This window comes from Rhincodon typus, chromosome 25 (assembly GCF_021869965.1).
Source record: "Rhincodon typus isolate 14 chromosome 25, sRhiTyp1.1, whole genome shotgun sequence".
Classification (NCBI taxonomy): Eukaryota; Metazoa; Chordata; class Chondrichthyes; order Orectolobiformes; family Rhincodontidae; genus Rhincodon; species Rhincodon typus.
Window position 1 is genome coordinate 40954686 of NC_063356.1, and position 16746 is coordinate 40971431.

General features: G+C 41.9%; 1 protein-coding gene across 4 annotated transcripts in view; it reads right to left on the bottom strand.

The window, feature by feature from the left end:
• Positions 1 to 13328, bottom strand: part of si:ch211-105j21.9 (sialomucin core protein 24-like) — a 41108-nt gene extending 27780 nt beyond the window's left edge. For 2 of the 4 annotated variants that reach the window (XM_048612268.1, XM_048612272.1), the window contains exon 1: positions 9093 to 9287. The gene's annotated coding sequence lies outside the window, so the exon portion shown is untranslated. Of the gene's footprint in view, positions 1 to 9092; positions 9290 to 13245 lie in introns of those variants that run through there. The other 2 variants (XM_048612271.1, XM_048612269.1) reach the window with 2 other exon arrangements.
• Between the last annotated feature and the right edge of the window lie 3418 nt (positions 13329 to 16746).

Sequence of the window (16746 nt, forward strand, 5' to 3'; positions counted from 1 at the left end):
TCAGCCTTCCTGCTCCTCTGATGCTGTTTGGCCTGCTGTGTTCATCCAGCTCTACACCTTGTTATCTTCTTTCATACTCTGTTAGTTTTAAAATCAACGGCTAAAGTATTTTACATTAAAGTATAAACAGATCATTGTACAGTAATTACTGTTCACTGTAAAATGATAGAACTGTAATTTGTTAAACATCGAATATAAACCTCATTCCGGTGTTAAAGCAAGTAGTATTTTGGAGCTAAAATAAAACAAATAACTGCAGAGGCTGGAAATCTGAAACAAAAACAGAAAATCATGGAGAAACTCAGCAGATCTGGTGGCATTTATTCCAGTTCCGAAGGAGGGTCAGTGGACTAAAAACATTAGCTCTGCTTTCTCTCCACAGACGCTGCCAGAACTGCTGAATTTCTCCAGCTAGTTCTGTTTTCGTTATTATTTTGGAGCCACAGATTCTTGTTGTCTTAGGGATGAGTGATCAGCTTAGTGCAGTCAACCAAATATAAGACTAACCAAATATAAATTCAAATACTTCTTGTGCACAGATGTGCTTATTAGGAATGCATACCAGGAATTTAGTCCTCATCTTTGTCTTGAAAGAGTGACCCCTTATTCTGAGATTATGTCCTCTGTTCCTAGACTCTTCCACAAGGGAAAACAAGTTTTATTGCATTTCTACAGCTAAGTCCCCTAAGAATCCTTCATGCTTCTTTTTCTTCTAAATTCCCTGAGTACAGGCCCAAACAAACAGTCAGTGGGCAACACAGCAGCAGATATGTAGACAGTTCATTGACGTGTGTAGGAATAATAGTCTTAGGGAATTTCAACTTCCTAACATTAATTGGGGTAGTCAAAGGGTTTAGAGGATTTCTTGAAATGAACTCAGGAGAATTTTTTTAGGTCAACAAGGGATAGTGCATTGCTGGATCTGATTCTTGGGAATAAAGCTGAGCAGGTGGTGAAGCATTTTAGTAATAGCAACCACACCACAGTATGATTTAAGTTTGTTGTGGAAAAAAAAAGTGGTCTGTAAAAAAAAGGCTTCTGGATTTAGGAAACATGGGTTTTATTACAATAATGTAGGATCTGGCCAAAGTAGACCAGAAACAACTAGTCCTGGGCTAATCAACTGCAAGATAGTTGGGGAAATTTAAAAAGGAAATGGGAAAACTGCAGGCCCACCATGTTCTATCCAGGATGAAATGTAGGAGCAACATGCCCAAAGAACCCTGAATGTCTAAGAATGCTCAGGGCTGCATAAGAAGGAAAAGAAGCTTTTAACAGGTACGAAAGGAGCAAAGCAGAGGTGCTAGTGGAATACAGAAAGTGCAAGTGAACTTAAGAAAGCAATTAAAGCAAAGAGGGGGGCATGAGAAAACACTGGCGGTAACATTAGGAAGAATTCCAAGATAATTTGTAAGGTTATTAAGGGGTAGAAGATAACCATGAAGTGTATAGGACTCATTAGGGACCAGGAGGGCATGGAGCTGAAGGACACTGATAGATATTGGTAGAATGTTAAATGAGTATTTCACAACTGTCTTCACTCGGGAGAACAAGGATCAAGGTACAGAATTTGGGGACAGGGACTGTACGGTTCTTGAGTTCTTAGGGAGTGGGGATGTATTGGAGGGTTAAGTGGACAAACCCCCAGGTCCGCATGTGTCATATCTCAGGCTATTGTGGAAGGCAAAGTCAGAAATTACAGAGGCTCTAACCCAAATTTTTTAATTTCCCTCTGGCCATAGGGAAGGTGTCAGAGGGCTGGAGGACAGCTAATGTAGTTCCACTTTGCAAGAAGGGTGATAGATATAAACCAGGGATTACAAACCAGGGAGTCTCTCAGCAGTTGTGGGAAACTACTCGTGAAAATTCTGAAGGAGAGAATTAATCTCCATTTGGAGAGGGAAGGTTTGATCAGGAATAGTCAATGTGGCTCATGCCTAGCAAATTTGGTTGAATTTCATGAGGAAGTAATGAGGTGTGGAGATGAGGGTAGTGATTTGATATAGTTATATGGATTTTAGCCTTTGAGAATTACAAAGAAGGTAAAAACACGTGGGATGCACAGTAACTTGGCAAGTTGGATCCAAATTTGGCTTAGTGACAGGAGACAGAGGGTGGTGGTGGAAGGCTATTTGTGTGACTGGAGTCTGGTCTGCGGTGGCATACCACAGTAGTTGATGCTGGGTTCCTTTATCGTTTGCAGTATATATGAACAAGGTTGATGAGAATGCAGAGTTGACAGTAAGTACATTTGCAGATGGCACAAAGATTGGCTGTGTGGTTGACAATGAGGAAAAGGTCTCACGTTACAGGAAGATATAGACAGGTTGGTCAGACAGGCGGATCTGTGGCAGATAGAATTTAACCCTGAAAGCTGTGAGGAAGCACTTTGGAAGAAGCAACAGGACAAGGAAATACTCAATGAATGGTAGGATATTAGGAAGCTCACAGAAACAGTGGGATCTTGCGACATTTTTCAGGGATCCCTAAAAGCAGCTGGTCAGGTTAATAGGGTGGTTAAGAAGGTATATGGGACACGTACCTTTATCACTCGTGGCATAGATTATAAGAGCAGGAAGTTCTGTACAGAACTTTGGCTAGGCCACAGGTGGAGTACTGTGTGCAGTTTTGGTCAACACATTATAGGAAGGATGTGATTGCACTGGAGGGGGTGTAGAGGAAATTCACCAGGATGTTGCCTGGATGGAGCATTTAAGCTATGAAGAGAAGCTGGACAAGCTTAGGTTGATGGGGGAACCTCATAGAGGTGGGTAAGATTAAACAGCAGGGACAGGGTGAATAGAAAGCAGCTATTCTCCTTAGTTGAAGAGTCAGCATGCGGGGCCATAATTTTAAGGTGAAGGGCAGGAGGTTTAAAGGGAATTTGAGGAAAAGCACTTCCACCGAGAGGGTAGTGGGAAATTGGAATGCACTGCCAGGGAGGATAGGTGGAAGCAGGAAACCTCATAACCTTAAAAAGTATAAAGTATATGGATGGTCTTTTGAAATGTCATAATATTCAAGGCTATGCAACAAGTGCTGGAAGGTGGGACTAGTGTAGATAGGTTAGTGTAGACTCAATGGGCCAAAGAGTCTCTTCTGTGCTGTCTGATTCTATGACTCTATATTCAACCTATCATCATAAGGCAGTCCCCCCATACCAGCCTAGTGACTATGTTCTGGGCTGCCACCAATACTAGGTGTGGTCTGACCTGTGCCTTGAAAAGTTTTAACAAGACTTCCTTTATTTTATACTCCATTCCCTTTAAAATAAAGGCAAACATTCCATTTGCCTTCCTTATTATTTGCTGAACCTGTATGCTAGCTTTTTGTGATTCATAGAATCCTTACTGTGTGGAAGTAGGCCAACCCTCTGAACAATATCCCAACGTGGAAACTCCACACAGACAGTAGCCCATGTCCCTGGCAGCAGTGCTACCCACTGAGCCATTGCGGACGATGACTCCCCACATTCCTCTGTTCTGAAACTTTCTGCAGTCTTTCTCCCATCTTCTTGTGATTCACTCTGAGTGATCCAGTTTCCAACACTAGAAAACCCTAATCAATGTCAAAGGTGACAACTTCTTTGTTTGTGACTGTTGATGTGATTAACAGTGACCATTCTGAGGCCATTCCTTTTCAACCTTCTTGACCTGTGTACAATCACCTCTGTGATTTGGTGGGGGAGGGGGGGGGCACAGGGGTGCCTCACGTCCATGTCCTCACTCCATACAAGGAGAGAATCCCGGTCCTCGTAGGAGCAGTGTTGTAGTAATATCCATCTCCCGCCAAGTGATTATGTACTGCTCTTCATTTCACTGCCACGCTAATTAACGCAGCTGTCAGTCTCAACCATTGCACAACACTTCAAAACACTGGTTGTAATACCTTTCTCTCTGTCTTGCCAGGACTGTCAACGTCTCAACCACCTCTATGGGGAAAATTTCCAGGTCCCCAAGAAGCCACCTCTTCAACCTTGGAGGATGAGAGTACAGAGACCTCGGAGGAAGCATTGACAAGGCTGCATCCTGCACCTCTTCCAGCAAAAATACAGATACCATACAGACTAGGGACACAATCTAGTGAGCACCTCCCCACCATAGCTCCACAGCTGGCCGAGGAAGAAATGACCCAGGCGCTGGTACATGAAGGACTGCTGAAGACCATGCTCCTGCTCAGCCCCATGTAGGAGAGGACCCTGTGGTTTCAGAAATCAGGGACTTCACCACAGGCACAGTGAGGCACAGGGAGGAACAGGAGCAACAGCAAAGGTGGCAGGGCCCTCCACCTCCAGCCTGCTGGCCTTCCTCCAACCCTTGGGAGTTGACACTAAGGAGGATCAACTTGTCTCTCGCAAGAAGACCCCTCAGCATGTCTAGCCCCTCCAGATACAAACATGCCTAGCGTTGCTCCACCTAACCTCCATAGATCATAGTGATACATTTGTCCTCCACATTCAATATTCTTAATGTTTGTCTGTGCTCAAAGGATAAAGCTGTCAAAGAGTTATCTAGCAGTGGCTATACCAGGGAGATGCCATATCCTGAGAGGGTCAATGACGTAGAATGGCCAGGGACTAGGCAGCATGGCGCCTGTGTGCAATACATTGCAGTGTCTTGGGGCCAATGTTCCTTCCCTTTAAAAGTCCAGTGGTCAGTATTGACTACAGCCCTCCCTCACAGGTCAGGTCACGTACCGCCACATCCCCCCAGCCTGTGTGTGCTCACAGCCATTTTCTTTCCCATTGAGCCTGTGCACTATCCAGCATGATGGAAGGTGAGTGAGTGCTCCTCAGGCAGATACTTCCAGCCTCAACCTGAATGTACCACCGAGTCCTCAAAAATCCCACCCCATAATCACCACAACATTCACACCTCCCCAAGTCCCCATCCGACCTATCTATATAAGCCTGCACCTGCCCCACCATCCCCACCCAGCTCCAGCATATGAGGTGACCGTTCTAGGTGTTTCCCACTGCCCCACTCTTGAAGCCAGTGCGCTTCTGGCTCTAGATGACAGTGCCCCACAGACTTAACCCCTTTCCTGCCATGTTTTACTGCATCACCTCTCTCCCACAAATTCTGCTGCCCCCTCACAATTTGACTGCATCCTTACCCAAAGCCTGCACTCTCCACCACCATCCTCCTCCCTATTTATCTGAAGGCAGACTTGCACAGGTTCAGTCTGGCATTTCCCTTCACCTCTGCCTCACCCCTCCCTTTGCTTAGTTTAATTGGACAGACCCAACTCCTCAACCAACATGACACAAGCTTCAGGTAAGATGTACCCAGTCCCTTGTCTGGTGCCTATACATCTGTCCAACTGTGTTAGCCCTAGCCCTGAGACTCACTGATACGAAGCCAATGGACTGACCATGACTCACACTCTGAACCGCAAAAACAAGGTCTTTGGTGTTTACTCCCCGAGACTTTAAGACATGGCTGCCTGCTTACTGTGCACACAGTGTGTTTGCTGTGTAAGCTGCTGGCAAACAGGGCAGGCGAGAGATTGATGCAAGCACACTGCTGTACTACAGAATGTCCACTGCCTATACTGAGGATATCCACCAGCAAGGCAAGCTGCCTGATTGTGTGACTTCACTAACAGACACAGCAAGACAAGGCAGGGATGCTGTGAGCAGACAGGGTCCAGGGTGTACTAGCTAGATGGATAGAGAACTGGCTGGGCAACAGGAGACAGAGAGTTGTAGGGGAAGGGAGTTTCTCAAAATGGAGAACTGTGACCAGTGGTGTTCCACAGGGATCCGTGTTGGGACCACTGCTGTTTGTGATATACATAAATGATCTGGAGGAAGGTATAGAGGGTCTGATTAGCAAGTTTGCAGATGACACTAAGATTGGTGGAGTAGCAGATAGTGAAGGGAACTGTCGGAGAATGCAGCAGAATATAGATAGATTGGAGAGTTGGGCGGAGAAATGGCAGATGGAGTTCAATCCAGGCAAATGCGAGGTGACGCATTTTGGAAGAACCAATTCAAGAGCGAACTATGTGGTAAATGGAAAAGCCCTGGGGAAAATTGATGCACAGAGAGATCTGGGTGTTCAGGTCCATTGTACCCTGAAGGTGGCAACGCAGGTCGATAGAGTGGTCAAGAAGGCATACGCCATGCTTTCATTCATCGGACGGGGCATTGAGTACAAGAGTTGGCAGGTCATGTTACAGTTGTATAGGACTTTGGTTCGACCGCATTTGGAATACTGCGTACAGTTCTGGTTGTTATATTACCAAAAGGATGTGGATGTTTGGAGAGGGTGCAGAGGAGGTTCACCAGGATGTTGCCTGGTATGGAGGGCGCTAGTAATGAAGAGAGGTTGAGTAGATTAGGATTATTTACGTCAGAAAGACGAGGTTGAGGGGGGACCTGATTGAGGTCTACAAAATCATGAGAGGTATAAACAGGGTGGATAGCAAGAAGCTTTTTCCCAGAGTGGGGGGCTCAATTACTAGGGGTCATGAGTTCAAGGTGAGAGGAGAAAAGTTTAAGGGAGATAGGTGTGGAAAGTTCTTTATGCAGAGGGTGGTGGGTGCCTGGAACGCGTTGCCGGCGGAGGTGGTAGAGGCAGGCACGATAGCGTCATTTAACATGTATCTAGACAGATACATGAATGGGCAGGGAGCAGAGGGATACAGATCCTTGGAAAATAGGTGACAGGCTTAGATAGAGGATCTGGATCGGCACAGGTTTGGAGGGCCGAAGGTCCTGTTCTTGTGTTGTAATTTTCTTTGTTCTTTGTTCTTTTTCTTTGTAGGCACTAAGTGAGTGAGCAGTAAGACTGCGAGTGAACAGCCCCGAGATGCAGCCTGGTCCAGTCTGTGAGCTTGGTGCCTATCCCTGTGCTGAGTGTCCCTGCTGCAGCCTTGTTGTTGCCAGTGTCTATGGAGGGACAAAAATCAGAAATTGCTGGAAAAACTCAGCAGGTTTGGTAGCATCTGTGGAGAGAAAAAGAGAGCTAAAACTTCAGGTCCAGAGAAAAAGAGAGCTAAAACTTCAGGTCCAGTGACCCTTCTTCGGAACGGCTTTCTCTCCACAGATGCTGCCAGACCTGCTGAGTTTTTCTAGCAATTTCTGATTTTGTTTCAGATTTCCAGTATCCTCAGTTCTTTTTTTTTCCCATGGAGGAAGGGTCTGAGAGGCTGGTGCCCATTGATACCACCCTGAGACCTTGCCACCCAGCAAACAGCATGGAGGTGATCTGGGCAAGCATGGAGCTGAATCCACTGGGCACAAAACCTGGTTTCCCTGGTCACATCTTCCTGACATCTAACTTGTTGGGCAAGTTTGGTAAGATGGAACACCAAAAATTAATGAGGTGACTGTAGCTTTAACAAGTTGTTAAACAAGTGCTAATACTCATCAATTGGCATCTCACCATCACCCAGCGAGAATCTCTCCATACCTCTTGTGAAAAGCAGAAAAGGTCAAATGAAATGATCTCACACGGAGATGGGTTTTGCAGCACTTGATGTACAATTCTGCCACACATCTTGCCATAGCCTATGTCACCCTGTAAAACTGTGTCCTATATGTACACTGGTGACATCCAGTTCAGCCTCACTGTCTCTGCCCTCCATCTTTCCACTGCCCCTATGTCGTTAAGCTGCATATTGGACATCAGGTCTTGGATAAGGTGCAATCTACCACATATTTCTTTTGCCAAGCTTTTGGTCATCTATACTAATGTCTTTCTTTGACGTGGTGCTGCCATTTATGTAATACAAAAACGTAAGATATTTCACAGGTAAACTATGTTACAGATATTATGAGTTATTAAGAAATCCAACAACTATAAACTCTTATAGATATTGCTATAGGATAAAGTGGTAACCCAGCACCAACTGCAAGAATCCCATAGGCAACAAGTAACAGTTGGTTTGGAAAGAAATAGGGCAATCAGAAAATCACAAGCAGCATTCAAATAAAACCAGTTACTAATCCGTGCTGCACACTTTGTGCACAGTTCTGAAGCACGGCTTCCAACAACAAATGCAGAATAATTTTCTACACTATGTAAAGATCATTTACTCTGTTTGCTGAAGAATAGATCAATTGAGATAAAACGGCTTGTGAATTCTAAAGTAGTTGTCATGGTAACTCACATTTGTTTCTGACATGTCATGCTCTGGGTAACTGTGGTTTGAAGACAAGCCCAATTGTTTGCAATAATGCCACACATATTACAGGTTCAAGAAACTAAACTGCCTTCACCGATACTCGGCATTAAGCCACTTCATGGCACTCCTGAAATACAGTCAGTTTCCTTATATGAGAAATCTATCAAAATCATTGGCCACACAGATTGTGGGTTAAGAGAGTTTAAACTCGCTTACAAAATTATTTCAATAGCAAGACACAATTTCAAAGTACATAGATGATTCAATTATGTATTGATCCACAGTTCAGCATGCTTGAAATAAAGTTTAACAGAACATAATGCTTTTCTAAGATAAAAATTCCTTTAAAAAATTGTATGACAGCAAAAATCAGTGGCTATGATTGTACTACATACTCCCTCACTGTGTTTTGGATTTCCATTTAATAATCGACTTTACTTGCAGCTCAATGTGAAAGTCTTGTGTTTTGTTTTTCGTGTAAATCATTAACTGATTTCTGCGTTAACGATAACTGCATGTATTGAAGGGTACAGTACAGCAAACTCTATGGAGTGGAAGTGCGTGGCCTGGATAATATTCCAATAGTGTCGATGGGAAATCCTGGAAACTTTCAGTAAAATCTCTTTACAAAGTGGCCGTCAAAGCTTTCAATAAGACCGATCAGCATATTATTTGAAAATATTTCCTACTCCCTCCTCCCCGCTAGGATTCACCAGATCTGCCAACGAACAAACCAAAAAAAAGTCAATGCTGCATAGTTGAATGTTCTAAGCCGCTGATTTTTAAAATCTGAAAGTCCTTTATTCTTAAATCCCACTGGTTATTAAACAGTCTACTTAGTTCTTATTATGGTCACACCTTTAAAAGGTAGATAAGCAGCCAATGGTTGCCCTTAATTTCCTATTAATCCAAATACAGACTAGAGTTCTAATTTGAAATAAATTCCAAACCAAGATCACCTTAATTGTAAAGTTAGTAGAGTTTCAGACAATCCTCTGGTGCCCAGTTTTAGGGATTTCGTGAGGTATTGAGAAGTTGTTGAAGATTAACGTACCAACCACTTGACTATAAACTGCACCACCTGGTTTCACTGCGAGAGTACTAACATGCTCTGCCTTCTTGTCATTTCCGGGGCATTTCATTGTTCTCGTTCCCCAGAGGCTGTGACTGGGTACGAGAGAGGGAGCGATAGGATCAGAACTGGCTTTACGTAATCACGGAGGGCCGTGAAATTTGATGTGTTTCACCATGACATCTGCTAAGGGCGACACACCTGAGTTGAAACTTTACACTATTTGGAAAGTCATTTTAACAATTTAATCTAAAAGTTTTGATTCGCTTGTACTTGCTGGCTCGCCGGAAAGAAAATCGCACTAAAAGCAGATCTTCACTAGACACTAACTCATGTCAACTCCCGCATATTTCTTGGGGATAATGAAAATTAGACAAATAGATGGTAGTTTAGACAGGACAGTATAAAGAACTGCATGCAAATTATAGAAACTAGCTCGCGCACAAATAAGTTTTCAAAACAAGTCAACCATACAATACTTTGTATTAGTAACTAGTTTGTTGCTGTAAACGGTAATTCATGGTTTATTCCCCATCAAACATGTTTTTAAGCTTTCATTTTTTTTTCATTTTCTCACTGAACAGGGATCCATTCTAACACCCACTCCCACTCCTCAGATAACTGCACATTTAATTTTTCTGGATTTTTTCTCTCCTTCTGCCCTGGGTCTAATAAACAAGAAAGACACATCATTTCATAGCTTCTCAATTAATGCTAGCTTGAGCAGTAACAATGCAGAGAACTGAGGGAGAGGAAAAGAGATGTTGTTCTGCGTTTTTATTGTACTTATTTGAATTTTAATAGAAAGTAATGAGACAAATTGAAATTTTACATCCAAAATTAACCTGTGTGAGCTGAGTAGTTTAAAGGAGCAACTTTCTTTAATTGGTGATTCTTGCTTTCTGAGCTAAATTGTTACTCTGAAATCACACAACATTGACTGATAGGGAGTTCTGTATTGTTTCATTTGTTGTTCTTAGACTTTGATATTAATTTGAGGCCCAAACACAGGTTCAGATGAAGTTTAAAGGTTCAGTAGCACAACTTAAAGAAGATTTTGGCAATCCTCCCTCATTCACTTTGTTTCTGATTCTGAGATCTGACAGTGTGCAAAATGGCAGCTATATTTGCCTCCATCGCTGCATTCGGTACACGAAGTGGCATGGAGTTTCTGGCTAATGTAACAAGTAGCTGGTTAAAACATCTTTATTTTTGCAACTGTTGACTCACCAATGAAACTTCACTTTGTATCATCTTGCTGCTCTGCCTACTAATAGTAGATATTCAAAACTACAATTAAAGGAATAATTCTTGAAGGTAGACCTAGCTATCATTTAAAAATCACTTAATTCCAAAGTGCAGCTTCTAACTATTCAAATTAATACACTGAAATAGTAATATTTCTGTGCTATTATAGGCAATAACCATTTTGCAAAATTGAAATATTTTTAATTTCCAATTCACTGAAATCCAACTGATCCATTAATTTTCAGCCATCATGATTGCTGGTCAACACATGATAGTACTCAATGACAGGGCAGAATCTCTTGTTTGTTACTTCAGGATTATCATTTACATGGGACAGCACTATAACCATACAACTATTACAAGAGTTCTGAAGAAGAGTCATTCTGGACTGTAAACATTAACTCTGTTTCTCTCTCTACAGATTCTGCCAGACTTACTGAGTTATAGAGTTATGGAGATGTACAGCACGGAAACAGAACCTTTGGTCCAACTCGTCAATGCTGACCGGATATCCAATATAAATCCAGCCCCATTTGCCAGTATTTGACCCATATCCCTCAAAATCCCTCCTATTCATATACCTATCCAGATGCCTTTTAAATGTTTTAATCATACCTGTCTCCACCATTTCCTCTGGCAGCTCATTCCATACACGCACCACCCTCTGTGTGAAAAAGTTGTCCCTTTGGGCCCTTTTAAATGTTTCCCTCTCACCTTAAACCAATGCCCTATAGTTTTGGACTCTTCCACTCCAGGCAAAAGACCTTGGCTATTTACCCTATCCATGCCCCTCATGATTTTATAAACCTCCATAAGGTCACCCCTCAGCTTCCAATGCTCCAGGGAAAATAGCCCAGCCTATTCAGCCTCTCCCTACAGCTCAAAACCTCCAACCCTGGCAACACCCTCATAAATCTTTTCTGAACCCTTTCTAGTTTCACAACATTCCTTCTTAAAGCAGGGAGACCAGAAATGCATGCAATACTCCAAAAGTGGCCTAACCAATGTCCTGTACAGATGTAACGTGACCTTCCAACTCCTATACTCAATGCACTGACCAGTAAAGGCAAGCATGTCAAATGCCTTCTTCACTATCCTGTCTACTTGCGACTCCACTTTCAAGGAACTATAAACCTGCACTCCACGGTCTCTTTGTTCAGCAACTCTCCCCAGAACCTTACCACTAAGTGTATAAGTCATTGAAACTGCCAATTCAGTTTTCTGTTTGGATGAAGAAGCTTTTGTTGCACAGATGCTGTTGGAGTGGAATTTGTCATGAATTAGGATGCAAGCAGCAGAGCTTGAATAATGTTTAAAGAGTGTCCTAATCTGCCTTTCCAAAATGCAGCACCTCACATTTATATAAATCTGCCACTCCTCAGCCCATTCGCCCATCTGATCAAGATCCCATTGTACTCTGAGATAACCTTCTTCACTGTCGACTCTACCTCTAATTCTGGCGTCATCTGCAAACTTACTAACCATACCTCCTATGTTCACATTCAAAACATTTATATAAATGACGAAAAGCAGTGGACCCAGCACTGATCCTTGTGGCACACCGCTGGTCACAGCATCCAGTCTGAAAAACAACCTTCCACCACTGCCTTCTACTTTCAAGCCAGTTTTGTATCCAAATGATGAGTTCTCCTTGTGTTCCATGTGATCTAACCTTGCTAACTAGTCTACAATAAGGAATCTTGTTGAACATCTTACTAAAGTCCATATAGATCATATCCACCATTCTGCCCTCACTACTTCATTACTTCATTACTTCTTCAAAAATCTCAATCAAGTTAGAGAGACACGATTTCCCATATTCAGCATTTTCTGTGTTTGTTTCAGCATTACAACCAATCTGAAATGAGACACAGCATTAATCTTTCAGTGTGCATACCTTTTTTGTCCACCTATAGACGTGACCAAATTAAAGCTCTTCTGGTTAGCCTCCCATTTCCACACTCTTTAAACTTTATTCAAACTCTTTTGTCTACATCACAAGTCACGACAAATTCCACTCCAAACAGCATCTATGCAACAAAAGCTTCTTCATCCTAAAAGAGAACTGAATTGGCAATTTCATTGACTTGGTTTCCAGCTTAACAATGCAAACATTCTCAAATGTCTGATTCTAATTAACCCAGTCCTTGGCTGTGGACATTTTTAATCCTTCCGGATCCTCGAATGTGGATTCTGTTGATTCTCACTATCACCTGGGGTGGATCTTAATATAAGTTATATAGGAGACCTGTTTTGATTGCTGAGCAAGCTTTACATTTTCACAGACTGAATTTATCAATTAAGCCCACAATCACAACCATACATTTGAATCAAGTGGTGAGCCATTACTACTGCTGAACAACTCGCTGAGTGTGCTTCTCATGTACACAAAAACAATATCCTGCTTACAAATAAGGTTGCAAAACTCAAGTTTCTTTCTGACGTTTTGTAGCTATCTTGGGTATTACTGAAAATTGCATCAACTAAGAATACCATATTGCACTGATGATTGGGAGAGATAGTAGGAACTGCAGATGCTGGAGAATCTGAGATAACAAGGTGTAGAGCTGGATGAATACAGCAGGCCAAGCAGCATCTGATAAGATGAACTGGAGTCCATCTTATGTATTCAGATGGACTTTTGGTTGGTAACAAGAAGTTGATTTGTCTATGGACAAGTGACCAGTTATCAATTACAAAGCTCTTTTGTGTGCCAACAGCCGTAAGATTGGTTCTGAAGTAACTGAACAGATTGGGAATGGGAACAACAGAGAAACAATCAGGACTTATACCTGCTTGGAGCTCGCTCTCCTTTTTTCAGCAGTAAGCCATTTTAAAGCTGTAGAAAACCATTTTATCTTTCCTTCACTAATTACTGTCAGCTGTGACTTTTAATTGTTAAGTCAGAGATCTTTTATAAGTGAGCCAACATTCGGAAAAGGAAGGTTGAGAAGAAACATTTTGATCATCAAAAAAAAAACAACAAAACAGATCTTGTGAACAAAGGCTACTGAATTGCTTCCTAGTTTTTCCTCTTTTCATGTGTTTTATTTTCCTGTATTGTGTGAGGTGAAGTTTAAAAGGAAAATAGAGTTTTAATTAGTAGAATTATATGCAGATGGTTCATAATTGTTTACCTGCAGCTAAGTTGATTTAATTACAATAAGTAGTAATTTTTAATAAGTTCAGAAACCTAGTCTTTACTTTTTGTCAACTTGGGTCTGAAAGACTGATAATTTGGATAATTACACATACTTTTAAAAATCTTTAACTTTTATGATGACTCCAGGAATAGTGGGACTTAAAACGCAGCACATTAGCCCAGTGAGGCATGACAAGGTCTAGAGTCCCATCTAGAATTGATTTGAAACAATGATTTTAGTGTGGTATTAGTAATTAAAACAATTGAAGGAAAATATCAGGTTCTGTGCTTTATTTCAGAAATAGCACTAGAAATAGCAAAGTATTTCCTGCAGATGGCAGGGTTGCCCTTGGGAGTCTCAAGGGAAGGGTCCAGACCTGAAACGTCAGCTTTCCTGTTCCTCTGATGCTGCTTGGCCTGCTGTGTTCATCCAGCTCTACACCTTGTTATCTCAACTTTCAAACACTGGTTGATTAACTTAGCTGGTAAGTTGGAGGTAGCATTGCCTGGCAGATCCAGAAAGGCACAGATATAGCATAAGACTTGGGTTTAGAGGAAATAGAAAGGAGCCCAAGTACTTCAGGTAGTGAAATGTTGGACCCAGATGATATTCAATTCTAATTAAGACATCTTGAGCAGAAGGAGAGAATGAAGAAATGAAAATTGGCAGAAAAAGATAAAGAAAGTGAAATGTGATTGAGAAGAATGATGTTGAGAAAACTAGAATTAGAACTGCAAGAAAAAGTTAAAGTCAGGGAAAATGAATAAAAGCTTAAAATGATGCCATTGAGACCAGAGACATCAGATATTGGTGCAGGCATTGGTAGGGAGAATCTGAGTTTTAATGTGAAATCCAGTAAGGAAATATTTACGTTTGCACAAGCCCTAATGAAATTTGAGTAAAAGAATGCGAAAGTATTCTTTTTAATTTAGACAATGGCTAGCATACATATTTGGGCAAAAGACTACTGGGCTTTGCTCCTTCAGAGTAAGTTAGACAGGTAAAGCATAGGAAACTGATGCCTCACTTTCACAGGAGGTTTTGCAGGAGTATGACACAGAATTTAATGAAATAGCCGAGGTAAGCCTATTTGAGTTCAAAAGGGTTAAGCAAAGTAATTTTGACAGCTGGATAAGAGCATTTGAAGTTGAAAACATGTGAAGCTCTTAGAAAGGTCATTCTTGGGAATTTAAAAACTTATTAGCTTCCAATAATAAGAAAACAGGTTGAGGACCAGCATGTTGCAACTGTTAGACCGGCAATAGTAACGGCTGATAGTTATGAGCAAATCAATGAAACTAAACCTTTTTTTCCATTACCCTCATAAATTTGAAAGAGATCAAAAATGGGAGCATGAAAGGAAAGCAAGAAACCAAGTCAAAGAATGGACAGAGCAATAGCTAAACCAAGTTCATCATCAGAGATCACAGTAGTGCACAGATCACGGATGGTAGATTAACAGAAAATCTGTTGAAGAATGAGCATAATTCAGAAGAAATGTTTGCAATGTCTTCATTAATTGAGGCTCAGGGAGCAGATCCAGAATTAAGTAATTTGCACTGAAGCTGAGGCTAAAAAGATTCCAGAGTGTTGTTATATTGAAAACCAAGTTTTGATGAGAAATGGAGACAGGCAGATGAACTCAGGGCCTTGTTGGGAACATGGAACTGGGTTATCGTAGCAATTACAGAGACGTGGCTCAGGGATGGACAGGACTGGCAGCTTAATATTCCAGGGTATAGATGCTACAGGAAAGAGAGAAAGGGGGGCAAGAGGGGAGGGGGAGTGGCGTTTTTACTTAGTAATAACATTACAGCCGTGCTTGGGGAGGATATTCCTGGGAGTACATCCAGGGAAGTTATTTGGGTGGAACTGAGAAATAAAAAAGGGATGATCACCTTGTTCGGATTGTACTATAGACACCCCAATATTTAGTGGGAAATTGAGAAGCAAATTTGTAAGGAGATCTCAGTTATCTGTGGGAGTAATAGGGTGGTTATATTAGGGGATTTTAACTTTCCAAACATAGACTGGGACTGCCAAAGTGTTAAGGACTTGGATGGAGAGGAATTTGTTAAGTGTGTACAAGAAAATTTCTGATGCAGTATGCGGATGTACCTACTAGAGAAGGTGCAACTCTTGAACTGCTCTTGGGAAATAAGGCAGGGCAGATGACTGAGGTGTCAGTGGGGGAGCACTTTGGGGCCAATGACCCAATGGAAAACAATAGGCCAGATCAAAAATTAAAGTTCTAAATTGGAGGAAGGCAAACAAAAGCAGGAGGCATATACTTAAGAGAGAAATCAGGAGGGTAAAAAGAGGACATGAGATAGCTTTGGCAAATAGGGTTAAGGGGAATCCAAAGGCATTCTATAAATACATTCAGGACAAAAGATCAACTAGGGAGAAAATAGGGCCCCTTAAAGATCAGCAAGGCCATCTATGCATGGACTGCAGGAGATGGCGGAGATACTAAATGAGTATTATGTTTACTGTGGGGAAAGATATGGAAACTAAAGAATATGGGCAAATAAATAGCAATAATGGTAAAAATGTCCATATTACAGAGGAAAGAGGTGCTAGACATCTTAAAACGCATAAAGGTGGATAAATCCCCGGGACCTGATCAGGTGTACCATAGAACTCTGTGGGAAGCAGGGAAGTGATTGCTGGGCCTTTGCTGAGATATTTGTATCATCGATAGCCACAAGTAAAGTGATGGAAGAATGGAGGATGTCTAATGTGGTGCCACTGTTTAAGAAAGGTGGTAAGGAAAAGCCAGGGAACTGTACACCATTGAACCTGACAGCAGTGGTGGGCAGGTTGTTGGAGGGAATCCTGAGGGACAGGAATTACATGTATTTGGAAAGACAAGGACAGATTAGGAATAGTAAACATGGCTTTGTGCATGGGAAATCATGTCTCACTAATTTAATTGAGTTTTTTTAAAGAAGTAATGAAGAGGATTGATGAGGGCAGAGTGGTGGACATGACCTTTATGGACTTCAGTAAGGCGTTTGACAAGGTTCCTCATGGTAGACTGGTCAGCAAGGTTAGATCACATGGAATACAGGAAGGACTAGCCATTTGGATACAGAACTGGCTCGAAGGTAGAAGACAGAGGGTGGTGGTGGACGGTTACTTTTCAGA